This window comes from Rutilus rutilus (assembly GCF_951802725.1).
Source record: "Rutilus rutilus genome assembly, chromosome: 18".
In the NCBI taxonomy this organism is placed as follows: Eukaryota; Metazoa; Chordata; class Actinopteri; order Cypriniformes; family Leuciscidae; genus Rutilus; species Rutilus rutilus.
Window position 1 is genome coordinate 11,124,409 of NC_140231.1, and position 13,465 is coordinate 11,137,873.

The following is a 13,465-nucleotide window of genomic DNA, read 5'->3' on the forward strand; positions in this document are numbered from 1 at the left end:
TTTGCATGGCTCTTTTGGCATTGCACTGTCCGTTGGAGATGGTGAGTTATGTCCCAAACTCTCTAGTTCTCTTTAAACCAGTGGTCAAAGACTAGTACAAAGGCTTGAATGGTTCTCCTGACCATGGAAATAGTGATGGTTGGAAGCAGAGTATGCACTGAAATTGAGTGAGTCCGATGGTTGGCGGAGGAAATTCAATGTCTACTTGGCCCAGGGTAGAAATTGACTTTAGGAGTTCTGGTCGTGATGACAAAAGGTTCTCAGAAACTTCTGTTTGCCTATTGGTTTGTGGATGATAGCCAGTGGATAAGCTAATGTCACACAAAGAAGGTTTTAGACATGCCCTTGTCCAGTGACCATTGAATCAGGTTCACAAAAATCTTGGATAAAAGGATGGCCTCGAGTTTCTCATGACTTTCAGATGGGGAATGGATACGGAAGAGTGCGTGGTCTCTGGATAATAGGAAATAGAAAAATTAATTCAGGTAAAATAGAGGCCCAATGTACCAGTCTGGGGTTGAGTCATTTTTCATCTCTGAGGTATTCAAGGTTTTTATGGTCCATTAACAATAGAAATTAATGACAAAGCCTCTCTAACCAATGCCACCATTCCCCCAAAGTGAGCTTGATGGCTAACAATTCACGGTTTCCAATGTCATAATGGATGAGTATAGGAGGGGTGGTAAATGCTTCCTTGAGTTTCTGGAAGGCGTGGGGGGCTTCCATGGTCCAGAACAGAGACTTTGGCTGTCCTTTGAGGAGTGTTGTTAAGGGAGATGTCATGGTACAACAATGATGAATGAATCACTGTTGGAGTTCTTTTACACTGGTAGTAGTGAGCCATGAACAGATTGCATCAACTTTCCCCTAGTCCATCTGGATACCATCACGGCTGATGTTGTCCCTTAGCTTACGTAAAAATAGTGCAACATGATTGCAATGTTTGGCCAGGTTCTGTGAGTATCCCAGAATATCATCAATGTAAACCAGGACGACTTTGTGGAGGTACTCTCAAAAAACCTCATTCATGAAACCTTGGACACAGCTGCCCTGGCCCTGCCCTGGGTGTTTACCAGGCCATACAGCATGATTCACAGTGGCCTGTAGGGGTCACAAAGGCAGTTTTCCATTCATCCCCACTCCAAACCCGAATGAGGTTGTATACACTGTAGAGATCCAGCTTGGTAAAAATGGTTGCTCCACACAGTAGTTCCAGGGCAGCCGGAAAGAGGTTAATGGAATTTGACAGTTATCTTGTTCAGGGACTGGTAGTCTATACAGGGCCACAAGCCTCAGACCTTCTTTACAACAAAGGCAAAGCTTGAAGCTGCAGGGGAGGTAGATGGATGGATGGATGTAACATTGACAACGAGCCTCCTCAATGTACTCCTCCATGGCCTTTATCTCAGAAAGGGATAATGGATAAAACTTCCCATGAGGTACTTGCTCACCAGGCAGAAGATCAATTGAACAGTACCATGGTCAATGAGGATGACCTGAGCTGCTATTTGGGAAGATGTCCTGAAAGTTTGAATAGAATGGAGAAATCTTCACAGATATGATAGAAAAGATGCTTGATGAGACTTTCGATGGATGTAGTCCACAGGTCTATTGGAATGGCTGGTTCAGAGTTTTTGGGAAGTCTAGTAACAGGAAGCTTAAGAAAAGAGGCCGGAAAGCATTACTCACCCCACTTTAGGACATCTCTCCGGTGGATCAGGAAATGACATGCGAATGGCTAATGCGCCCCAGGATGACATCTGTGGTGGAGCTCTCCAGAAACAAAACACAAAATTCTGTGTAACAGACCAACATGAAGGCTGGTGGGTGCCACACAAAAATGGATGGTTCCTTAAATGAATGGTTAACCAGTTATTGTGGATCTTCAACGAGGAGTCACAGGTTCTTTTACGGGGGTTTAGAGAGCTGATACTGAAACGGATATATCAGCAGTATTTAGAGTCATTTGGGTTAATAAAGGTGAGAAAGTAACAATAGGACTAGACACAAAACTCACCAGCGGATGTGAAGGGCGAATGGGACACACTGCTATGATATGCAATGCAAGCAGTGTCTCTGGGTCAGTCGACGGTGATGTTCTGCCGGGGACAGTCAAAATGAGTCAACTTGCATAGCTTCAAGTCCTGATTCGTGAGAGCTTTTGGATGGAGAATATTGGTTGATTGGAGGGGACTGCAGAGTGGTAATTTCCTGGACGCAGGTGATGATATATGATGAGCAACACTGAAGAAGAGTTGGATAAATCTTTCTAGACCCATGGTGTCATCATAAGCAGAAAGATGCAGCCACAAGGAGGGCTCCAAACCTTGACGATAGGTTCCATCCACTAGCTACTGCTAAAGTGCAAAACTTGAGGGCATAGTTTTCCCTTATATAATATTTGGGAAAATATTACAATTGCTCCATCACAGTTGAGTCACCAACAGGATGTACAAATACTTATTTGAAGTGAGAGAGGAAACCATCAAGTGACAGTTACTGTTCCATCTTGATTGGGCCCACTGAAGCGCTTTCATGGTGAGGAGAGAAATTATGAATGATATCTTGGCTCGATTAGTGGGGAAGCAGTGCATCTGCATCTCTATGGCTAGATAACATTTACGAATGAAAACACTGCAGTCCTCCGCTGATCCAAAGTAGGGCATTGGATTGACCATAGGACTGGCAAAATAATGTGACGGCGTGGGTTAAGGAGAGCTAGCGGAAGTTGTGGTTGTTGCAGAGGTGAGCTCTATCTGTATATTATCTATGAGCTCTTGAAACAAGTCTTGGAAGTATTTAGTTCAACAGTAAAACAGCACTTGCATGAAATAACTGGACTAGAATCTTATTTCTACTCACCAGGTGCAGACAGAGACTGAAGAACAGGAGGAGACAATCCAAACGTGGATACAAACAGGTATAAGGAGCAGATTCTAGAGACAACTAGAGAAACAGGATCACTTGCTGGAGTAGAAAGGAAGCATGTAGGCGAGTCTGTATTCCCAGACAAAATTGTTCAATGTGGTGAAAATGATGCCACAGTGTCACGAACTGCTCTGAGGCATGAAGGTTGAGGATCCAAATGCAGTGTTTTTAATGAAAAGCTAATCCACAATCATAGTAAAAGACAGGCAAAAGGTCAGAGTACAGATAAATCAGTCCAATCAAACAAACAAATCCAGAGGGTGAGACAGGAACAGGAAAACCAGGATACAGGCAAATATAAAAAAAAACAGGAACATGGAAAACAGTGGAAACGCTCAGACATGCAGTGTTACACATAGAAGACTTCACAGATAATGAATGAGAAAACCAGGCTTATATGGGGTGAGCTCGTGAGCGGCGCTAGGGAGGGGCTAGCAGGTGCTTCAGCACCCCCAAGCAAGACCAAAGCACCCCGACAGCACCCCCAAAAATAATTTCTGGAAGCAATTATATTCAGGCTGTATTATATGGAAGCTCGAACCGCATTTCTTCGAGATATTAAGTCGTTATTTCAACATAATATCTTGTTATTTCGACATAAGAAGTAGTTATTTCGACATAATATCTCGTTATTTCGACATAAAAGGAGGACATTCGAATCTGCATTAAGCCACATTAAGCGTTCTTATAATGGTTTTCTATGGGAGGAAAATTCTTAACGTGTAATTAAACGTTGCGTTCATATTCTGGGATCATCTGATTTTTTGTACATAGCATAGCCTACTTTGTAATGATTTTAGTATCATAATGATTAATAAATGCACGCACAATTATCCGTGAACTTGATTTGAACAAATGCCTTTCAACTTGTGTGTGCAAAATTCAGAATTAAATGAATGTGCAGCAATTTGTACAAATAGAGAGTCTGTAGGCCTACTATACTGTTGTAGCCATTAGAAAAAAAAAAAAAAAAAAAACACATTTAGTTTCATATTTGTTAAAATATTATAATGTTATTTTTTTTTCCATCTATGTTGAATATGAAAAGTGAACAGCACGAGTAAGATAGGATGCACAATATATCGAGAGACATGGAGTGGGTCAGACATGATTTTGACCACTTCATTAAGTTTTGTTTTGTAGAAAACCTTTCTTTAAAGTGAATTTCGTTTGGGAAATTATATCTTAATTTTAATAAATTTTTCATCAACCAATTGCCTGGATTGAATAAATTGTCTATAGCAGACAATATAATCATGGAGGCGCCCGCGCGGTCACTTGCATTGCACGTTAACTGGAGCACATCTCATCCTAACTTAACCGAAACTCTGTGTATGCCTCACAGACATGAGAAATACATCAAATATACAAAGCTTGAAATGTCTTTAAACGAAATAATTCAAAACGAAAAGAAATAGGCTACTCTCTGATTATGTAATCCATTATGTGCATTTCTCTCTATAGGTGCGTTCACTACGAATATGGCAATCGTCAACTTCATCTTTGCAGCCGACACTGACACAGAAACACTAGTTTATTAATACAAATCAATGCACATTCAATGCAATCAATTGCCCCGGATTTACAAATGCACATCTTGCTTGTTGCACGCACACATATTATGTCGAAATAAGGAGATATTATGTTGAAATAACATTATTATTAATTAACATTATTGTATGCTGAATGTTGCGCTTGTTCAATTTAATAAAATTAAAACTTTAATTGTGATCATTAAAATAATTGAATATTAAATATTTAGTGGCCAAGTTTTGCTAATTTATTAATAGTATACACTCACCTAAAGGATTATTAGGAACACCTGTTCAATTTCTCATTAATGCAATTATCTAATCAACCAATCACATGGAAGTTGCTTCAATGCATTTTGGGGTGTGGTCCTGGTCAAGACAATCTCCTGAACTCCAAACTGAATGTCAGAATGGGAAAGAAAGGTGATTTAAGCAATTTTGAGCGTGGCATGGTTGTTGGTGCCAGACGGGCCGGTCTGAGTATTTCACAATCTGCTCAGTTACTGGGATTTTCACGCACAACCATTTCTAGGGTTTACAAAGAATGGTGTGAAAAGGGAAAAACATCCAGTATGCGGCAGTCCTGTGGGCGAAAATGCCTTGTTGATGCTAGAGGTCAGAGGAGAATGGGCCGACTGATTCAAGCTGATAGAAGAGCAACTTTGACTGAAATAACCACTTGTTACAACCGAGGTATGCAGCAAAGCATTTGTGAAGCCACAACACGCACAACCTTGAGGCGGATGGGCTACAACAGCAGAAGACCCCACCGGGTACCACTCATCTCCACTACAAATAGGAAAAAGAGGCTACAATTTGCACAAGCTCACCAAAATTGGTCAGTTGAAGACTGGAAAAATGTTGCCTGGTCTGATGAGTCTCGATTTCTGTTGAGACATTCAGATGGTAGAGTCAGAATTTGGCGTAAACAGAATGAGAACATGGATCCATCATGCCTTGTTACCACTGTGCAGGCTGGTGGTGGTGGTGTAATGGTGTGGGGGATGTTTTCTTGGCACACTTTAGGCCCCTTAGTGCCAACTGGGCATCGTTTAAATGCCACGGCCTACCTGAGCATTGTTTCTGACCATGTCCATCCCTTTATGACCACCATGTACCCATCCTCTGATGGTTACTTCCATCAGGATAATGCACCATGTCACAAAGCTCGAATCATTTCAAATTGGTTTCTTGAACATGACAATGAGTTCACTGTACTAAAATCTTTGGGATGTGGTGGAACGGGAGCTTCGTGCCCTGGATGTGCATCCCACAAATCTCCATCAACTGCAAGATGCTATCCTCTCAATTATGGGCCAACATTTCTAAAGAATGCTTTCAGTACCTTGTTGAATCAATGCCACGTAGAATTAAGGCAGTTCTGAAGGCGAAAGGGGGTCAAACACAGTATTAGTATGGTGTTCCTAATAATCCTTTAGGTGAGTGTATACCTCTCTCTCTATATATATTGCCTATAATTGCGCAGCTCCCCCTGTCAATGATCTAGCACCCCCTCAGCACATGCGTTTAAAATTCTCTGGCGCCGTCCCTGGGTGAGCTAAACAAGATAATGAGACACAGGTGAATGTGATAATGAATGAAGAATCCGGGCAGTGAGGGAATGATAATAGTCTGATGTGGAGTGCCCTCTGGTGGCTCTTAAGGGCACTCCAACTGGTGACCGTTACACACAGCTTGTCATGTTTGAAAACTGATATAAATAATTTTCACAGACTAAATACTGAAATTGTTTATGTTTATTTGACTATTTGTTTAAATATTGTCATAGTTTTAAACTTAATAATTCAGGATTTTAAGATGAATTTCCATAGTATTAAAGTTACTAAAACTAAATATGAAATAAAAATAAATGAAAGCTAAAATGAAATATTAAACTAAACACACAACTAATAAAAATGACAAAAGCACTTAACAACATTACTAAAACTAAAACAAAACCTAACCAGAGTTTTTAAGTACTACTAATCCAGTACTGTTTTGCATTTATACAGAGCTCTAGTATTTGTATTATTACAGCATTTTCTGATAGAGTAGTGTCAGCTAGGAAGCATCTGCATTGGCAAAAGGAGCCGTGTTTCATAATAAGTTCCCTTAAATAGCCTACTGGCCCAGTCAGGAAGCCTGGCTGTACACTCAAGCATGGTGATAACTTCAGACAGCTGAGTCCAGCTTAAAATTTTTGTTATGCCTGGTAAATTAGCATGCGGAGGTGGAGACCACCAAATACGGTTTAGGAAGGAAACGCTAAAAATAGACAGTCAGGCAGTAAACTCAGTCAAGGTCTCCAAGACCAGGGATTTAATTCGCAAAACATCTAACGGTAGGGAACTTCACGTCTTGAAAGTGGGTTTTTTTCATTTGTAAGCTTTCTGGGCTTGAGTGGGCAGCGTTTAAAAACAAATTGTTTAAAACAAAGGTCATTTGTGGCTTCATTCAGCCAGACTGTGATTTTTTATGGCAAATGGTTGGGAGGTTTTGATAACTGTGGATTGTTTGTGAGCTTTGGAATGGAAAACTGAAATGCAGTGCAATGCTCGTTGGTCACCAAAAAAAGTTGGTTATTGAAAGTATGTGCTGCTCTCACTTTTTTAGCTTGGTGGAACATATATATATTTATTATTATTATTATTATTATTTTAAATGTTTTCTCTTATTTTCTGTCTTATTATGCAAGCAAATCAGCCCTGAGAGGAGGAACAATTAATTAATAAGGCTAAAATGGCTTAAGGCCAAATCAAAGCATTACATGTTAATACAATTACATCTTTCACTTTTGATAATAACAGTAATGTTCTTGTTATCTGTTCTTCTACTCACTGACTTGTGTGTAGAATTTATTTTATGTCACACATAATCAGTTCAGGTGTTATTTCAGAGTCCAAATAGACATCAGCTCAAGTTATGCATCCATGAAACCATGCATATAAATAAGTTCAACGTCTTTGTAACCATCCATATAAATATGAGCTCAACGTCTTTGTACGGAGCCAGACCGTCTTGGAAGTGCCTCCTCAGTGACTGTTTGGGATGTGCAAACTACATATTTTCAAACTGACTCAGGGTTGCTTCAAAAAGTCATTGAATAAATTGTCTTAACTGCAATTTTTAGGCTGGTTTCAGGTAACCTTGAGAGGTGTTTTTACATAAGACGCGTTCAAAAATAGCTAAATGGCGCTAAAGTTAAAAGAAGTAACTTTGCACTGGCTACTTAGAACTACTGCATACATCAGCTACATCTTAAATGAGTCTTTTGTTTTGCAGAAATATATGCAATAAAAATTCCATATAAAAAATTCAACTCAGTTTCATTTATGTTAAATAAAAATATACAAAAAACTTTCTGATTTTTTTTTTTTCTAAAGCTGAAAATGTAATCAGATTATAGGGACTAAGAAGATTTTGTGCATCTTTTAGCAAAACGTTTGTCTTTCTTAGACTTCATATAGAGAGATAATAATATAGATTGCGCTTTCTCTTTCTCTTTTTTCAGTTTTTTCAAACACCGAACTTATTGACACCACTTATTAAAATGATCTTTTGCATTGTTTTTTATTAGATTTGGACTGCTGTCTTGAACTGAACGACACGTCCGGTGTGCGATTCGAGACCTGTGAGTTGTACTTGCGTGACTCAATTGTCCGGTGTGCGACCTCCTAAGTTTTGAGAGGGTTTGACTGAAGGGGGTCGCACAAACGATGAGAAGAGCAGCACTGCACCACGTCTTCGAACACATTAGCTGCGTCTCATTTCGAAGGCTGCGTCCTTCGGAGGTCGAATTTGTAGGCTGTATACGTCATTGAGGCTGCTTCATTTCAGTAAGCTGACCACTACATTCCAAAGTCATTAAGAAATTACAACAATTATGCTTCACTAGAAATCACAGTCAATTTTATAATGGTTACTGTTCTGAAATAAGACATTCTTATGCCGTATGCAGCCTACAAAAGCGACCTCCGTAGGACGCAGCCTTCGAGTGTGTGAGTGTACCGTCGGCACCCAGCTACTGTTCAGAATCCTGCCACGCCAAAGAACGCCACTCACATAGTTTTCCATTAAATCACATAATATTTGTTCCGAATTATTGTTAATGTACATAATGATTTAACTCTAAGTTGGAAGATCGTGTATTCTGCATTTTTCTACAAAATGTTTGTCTTTCTGTGACTTTAATAAAGTCGTAGCCTATCCTTTGTATGAGCTATAATATAGGTCATGCTTTTTTCTTTCCGTTTGCTGTGTTTTTTCAAACACCTAACTTCAAACTTATTGTCACACTTTGTTCATTCTTGAAGTGAACTTTTGCCTGTTTGGTGATTAGATTTAAAGGGATACTTTTTTTGGAAATAGGCTCATTTTACAACTCCCTCAGAGTTAAACAGTTGAGTTTTACCGTTTTCGAATCCATTCAGCCGAGTTTCTGATATTTAGAAGAATATCAGTAACCAGACAGTTTCTGGTCTCATTGACTTCCATAGTAGGAAAAAATATATACTATGGAAGTCAATGAGACCAGAAACTGTCTGGTTACTGATATTCTTCTGAATATCAGAAACTCGGCTGAATGGATTCGAAAACGGTAAAACTCAACTGTTTAACTCTGGGGGAGTTGTAAAATGAGCCTATTTCCAAAAAAAAAGTAGAGTATCCCTTTAAGATGTTTAAGATTTAAGATGGAGATTAGATGTTTTGGACTGTTGTCTTGAACTGAAAGCGACGCGTCCGGTGTGCGATAGGCCTACCTGTGATTTGCTAGACGCGGCTCTTTTTGACACTTCTCGCGCAGGACTTGAAACACCTGCACATGTATTCAAAGCAAAGAGATAAAGCGTAATTTTAAAGGGACAATCAACTTATTATAAAATGCGGTTATAAGCCCGGAGCCCAGGTAAGCCTGTGCAGTAATGCGGCCCTGGTTGCGCGTGAAAATCCCAATAGATCAGCAGTTTCTGAAATACTCAGACCAACCCCTCTGGAACCAACAACCATGCCACCTTCAAGATCATTTAAATCACCTTTCTTCCCCATTCTGATGCTCAGTTTAAACTTCACCAGATTGTCTTGACAATGTCTATGTGTCTAATGCATTGAGTTTCTGCCATGTAATTAGCTGATTAGATATTTGCATTAAAGAGCAGTTGAACAGGTGCACATAATAAAGTGGTCAGTACTGGTCAACAGTTTAAAATAATTAGTTTTTTTTTCTAATGTTTTTAAAAGAAGTATCTTATGCTAACCAAGGCTGCATTTATATAATCAAAATGAATTCTGAAATGTTTCTTGAGCAGCAAATCAGCATGTTACAATGATTTCTGAATGTGACACTGAAAACTGGAGAAGGCAATGGCAGCTTTGCCATCACAGGAATAAGTTACATTTTAAAACAGCTCTTTTAAATTGTAAAAATATTTTTTTACCGTTGGTTTATATTAGAAAAGGGATCCCTCACAAGAGATTCAAAATCCCGGAACTAGTCAACTTCACTACTAGTCAGATGTTGGATGACTAGTCGACTAGCTGACCATCGTGACCCATCCCAAGAATGGCCGCTAATCCTGAACCCCATTCACTGAATAAGTGTAGGTCAGACAAATGGCTTTGAAAACCCCCACCACTCGCCTTGTCTCTCTCTCTGACTGATGAGTGTTGGCTCGACATTAGATCTTCTACTCCATCTAAATGAGATCCTAATAAACATAGGAGGCTTTTTCCTGAAGAATTAGGGGCTAAGTGACAAGGAAAACCAAGGTCAAACATCTTCCATCAAAAGGTCAACCCGAGAGAGTCCCTACTATTGCTGATCAGATGAGATGTGTGAGAAGCATTGGACAGGTGTGTGTCTGAATGTGTGTGTGTCAGGGAGATGTCAGCCATAAAAGCAGCAAGATAAAACACATCATTAGAGTGTGCCGGGCTTTAATGCTGTAAATATGGTGGCCACATAGGGAATTCTGACATGTTATTTGCTGCTTCAGACAAGTTGGTTAGGTGGTAATGGCCTGTGTAAGGAGGTGTGTGTTTATGAGTGTCTGTACGTTTACAGAGTATGGATGTGCTGTTTGATGTGCTTCCCAGAGGTCAGTCTCCTCACTACCATTTCAATATGATTTTTACTCCAGAGTGTTTCATATTGTAAATTAAAGTAATTACAAAAATGTCAACTCAGAATTCCTTGGATGAATACTGTATGCGCAACAAAAATAAGCATTCCCCATATGAGCATTTTTGTTATTTCAGCATTTTACATAAATGACATGGTCTCATAAAGTATATTAATACGTATTATTTTTTGGACAAAGTATTTCTGTCACTTAAATTATTAAATTGCATATTAATATTTTATTGCATCAGTCAAAAACACATTGTTTTCATATTAAACTTGTTTGACAGACTGAATGTAAGTTTGTTGGTATTAAAAAAAAAAAAAAATTTTTTTTTTTTTTTATGTTTCCTCCTATCCCAGCTTAAAATGCAGAGACAGGTATAAGTAAGATATATGTAGGTTGATTTCCCTTAAAAGTGTAAAACGTGTTTGTTGAGCATTTTGACCAACCCATCTCAGCAACATTGACTCAGCCAAAGGTATGAGTTTGGGGGTGGGGCTATATCTGAAGGTCTGACCTATGAATGAAAGTGTGATTGCATTCTTTGATATTACTGTTCTTTTTTTTTTTTTTTTTTACTTTTCCCTTTTTATCATTTATACACTCTGATGTTGTTCTAAACCTGTAACTGAATAATATTTATTGTGAAAAACATTTTTTTTTTTTAAATTGACGTAAATTTACTCGACACACTAGTGTGTAGAGTTACACATAATAAATTAAAAATAAAATTCTTTGTATTTCACTGAGAATATAAAAGCCAATTATTTAATTTAACAAATAACAAAGATGTTATTTTGAAGAATGTTGGAAATCAAACAGTTTCAGTTCCCATTGACTCCCGTTATTTTTTTGGAAGTTAATGTTTGGTGACCAACATTCTTTAAATGTAACATTCTGTAGAAGAAAGGCATGCATAAAGGTTCGGAAAGACATGAGGGAGAATAAATGATGACAGAATTTTCATTTGCACACATTAGCTTTTTATCTTTAGTTTGCTATCAATGTTCCTATGTTATTTGTAATATTTTAGATTATATATAGTTATTCGTTAACTCTGACAGGTATGACTAATAACATATTTAAAAAAAAGAAACAGTTAAGTCATCTGAACAGGACTGCTTCGTTCATGTGTTACAGTAATACATAGTTTATTATCATGTAATAACTATGAATAGTATTATGAATATCATATTATGAAGCCCCAGATAAGGTGCCTGAACAGGACTACTTTTTTTTTTAAATGTTATTTCAATATGTAGTTTATTAGAATGTAATAACCTCTTTATAACAATGTAATAAAGTCTATATAATTTTTCAGGCAGAATCACTCATCACTATGGTCTGTTCATTACGCTAGTATCAGTGCTGAGTGAGTGGTGGACTGTCTGTGTAAAATCATTACACAAGCCCTCCAGCCATACATACAAACCCGCCAGTCCAGACACTTCTGTGGGAAGACAAAGAGACTCAGGCAGCCCTTTGATTTTTCTCTCCTGGATAACATTCTTTGAATGGTGCCCAAAGTAATGTTGGCTTTTTTCTGTATTCTTTCATTTTACCTTTAGTTATAGTCTAGAAGAAGCTAAAAGAGCACTGCCTAAAACCAAGAATCATGCTGTTACCAATGCTTACAATATGAACAACTGAAGTTATATACAGACTTACTTCAAAATGCATGCTGTGTTCTTACACAGTAACACAAATATTTAAGATTCTGAACATGTCCAGCTGAAAGAATGAGTTTATTCACTGTGGTAAAGTAAATAAACTGTTGATGTATTGATGTACAACATGCACATGGTTAAAATAATAACTGTTATATACAGTGTAATTTATTGTGGTTGTGTTTATAGGACTGTTCCTTAATACAGTGCATAAATCCTACTGAGATTACTAACATTTATTTGTTAAGGCTTTGCGCCCTTCACTGCATTTCATAAGGGGAATTTTCATAATTTGCCGGTGAGACGTTTTGTCAGTGAATGTTTGACATTATTTGAGGGCAGAGCCACAACATGCCCACAGTCATGAAGTTTGAAGTCTCACAATAGCCATAATGTGTAAAAAAAAAAAAAAAAAAAAAAAAAATTGTCTTGCAATGTTGCAAGTGGCTGTAATTGCTACAACCTTTTGATCAATATGAAACATCAACTGCAAATGATTTCAAACTAGAAGTAATTGCTCCCTTTATGTTTCTTGTTTTTTAAGGTGCAAAACATTTATTTCAATAACATAACATATTACTGGGTTTTGAAGACGACTTAATTACTGCACAGAGATACACAATAATATAAGAATGAGGTTTTCTTTCATCTCAGATAGACCACCATCTTCTCTTTCATTTTAAAAACATTATATCTAGCCATGATTCATAAATAACTTTCTCCTTACATCAAATGCAAATGTTGCTAAGACCAGAAGATTATGAGCTTAAGTAAACATACACACAATCGCATTGCTAACAGCTGATAATGTAATTAATAAATCATAATATTATAATGAATTATAATAAGTATTTAATGAAATCATGAAGACCCCAACAATAACATTCCACTGGAGGCCTTTGTCTTGATTCGGGGCAATTTTCCCCAAAGGGTCTACTTTTCACTTAAAAATACAAAATTATATTTTTATATTACAAATGTAAATGAGTAACTCCAAAAATCTACTGTTAACAAATACATAAAAAAGATGGAATCAATTTTACAAACATTGATTTTCAGATTCAAGTCAAGATTAATAAGGGCATAACATTTCAGTAAATGTGCTTAGATGAGATTGACACTAGTCATATCTATGGACGAGAGAGAGAAAATCCTACCCCATCTGATTATCATGGAGTATTTATTTCTTGAAATCAGATTTGGAAAGTTTGTTTTG

The 13,465-nt window shown here is 37.7% G+C and overlaps 1 protein-coding gene across 1 annotated transcript in view; it reads left to right on the forward strand.

Annotated features, from left to right (window-relative positions):
* Positions 1-6,734: 6,734 nt before the first annotated feature.
* Positions 6,735-13,465, forward strand: part of sgcd (sarcoglycan, delta (dystrophin-associated glycoprotein)) — a 207,337-nt gene continuing 200,606 nt past the window's right edge. Inside the window, exon 1 of the mRNA XM_084388062.1 lies at positions 6,735-6,801. The gene's annotated coding sequence lies outside the window, so the exon portion shown is untranslated. The remainder of the gene's footprint in view (positions 6,802-13,465) is intronic.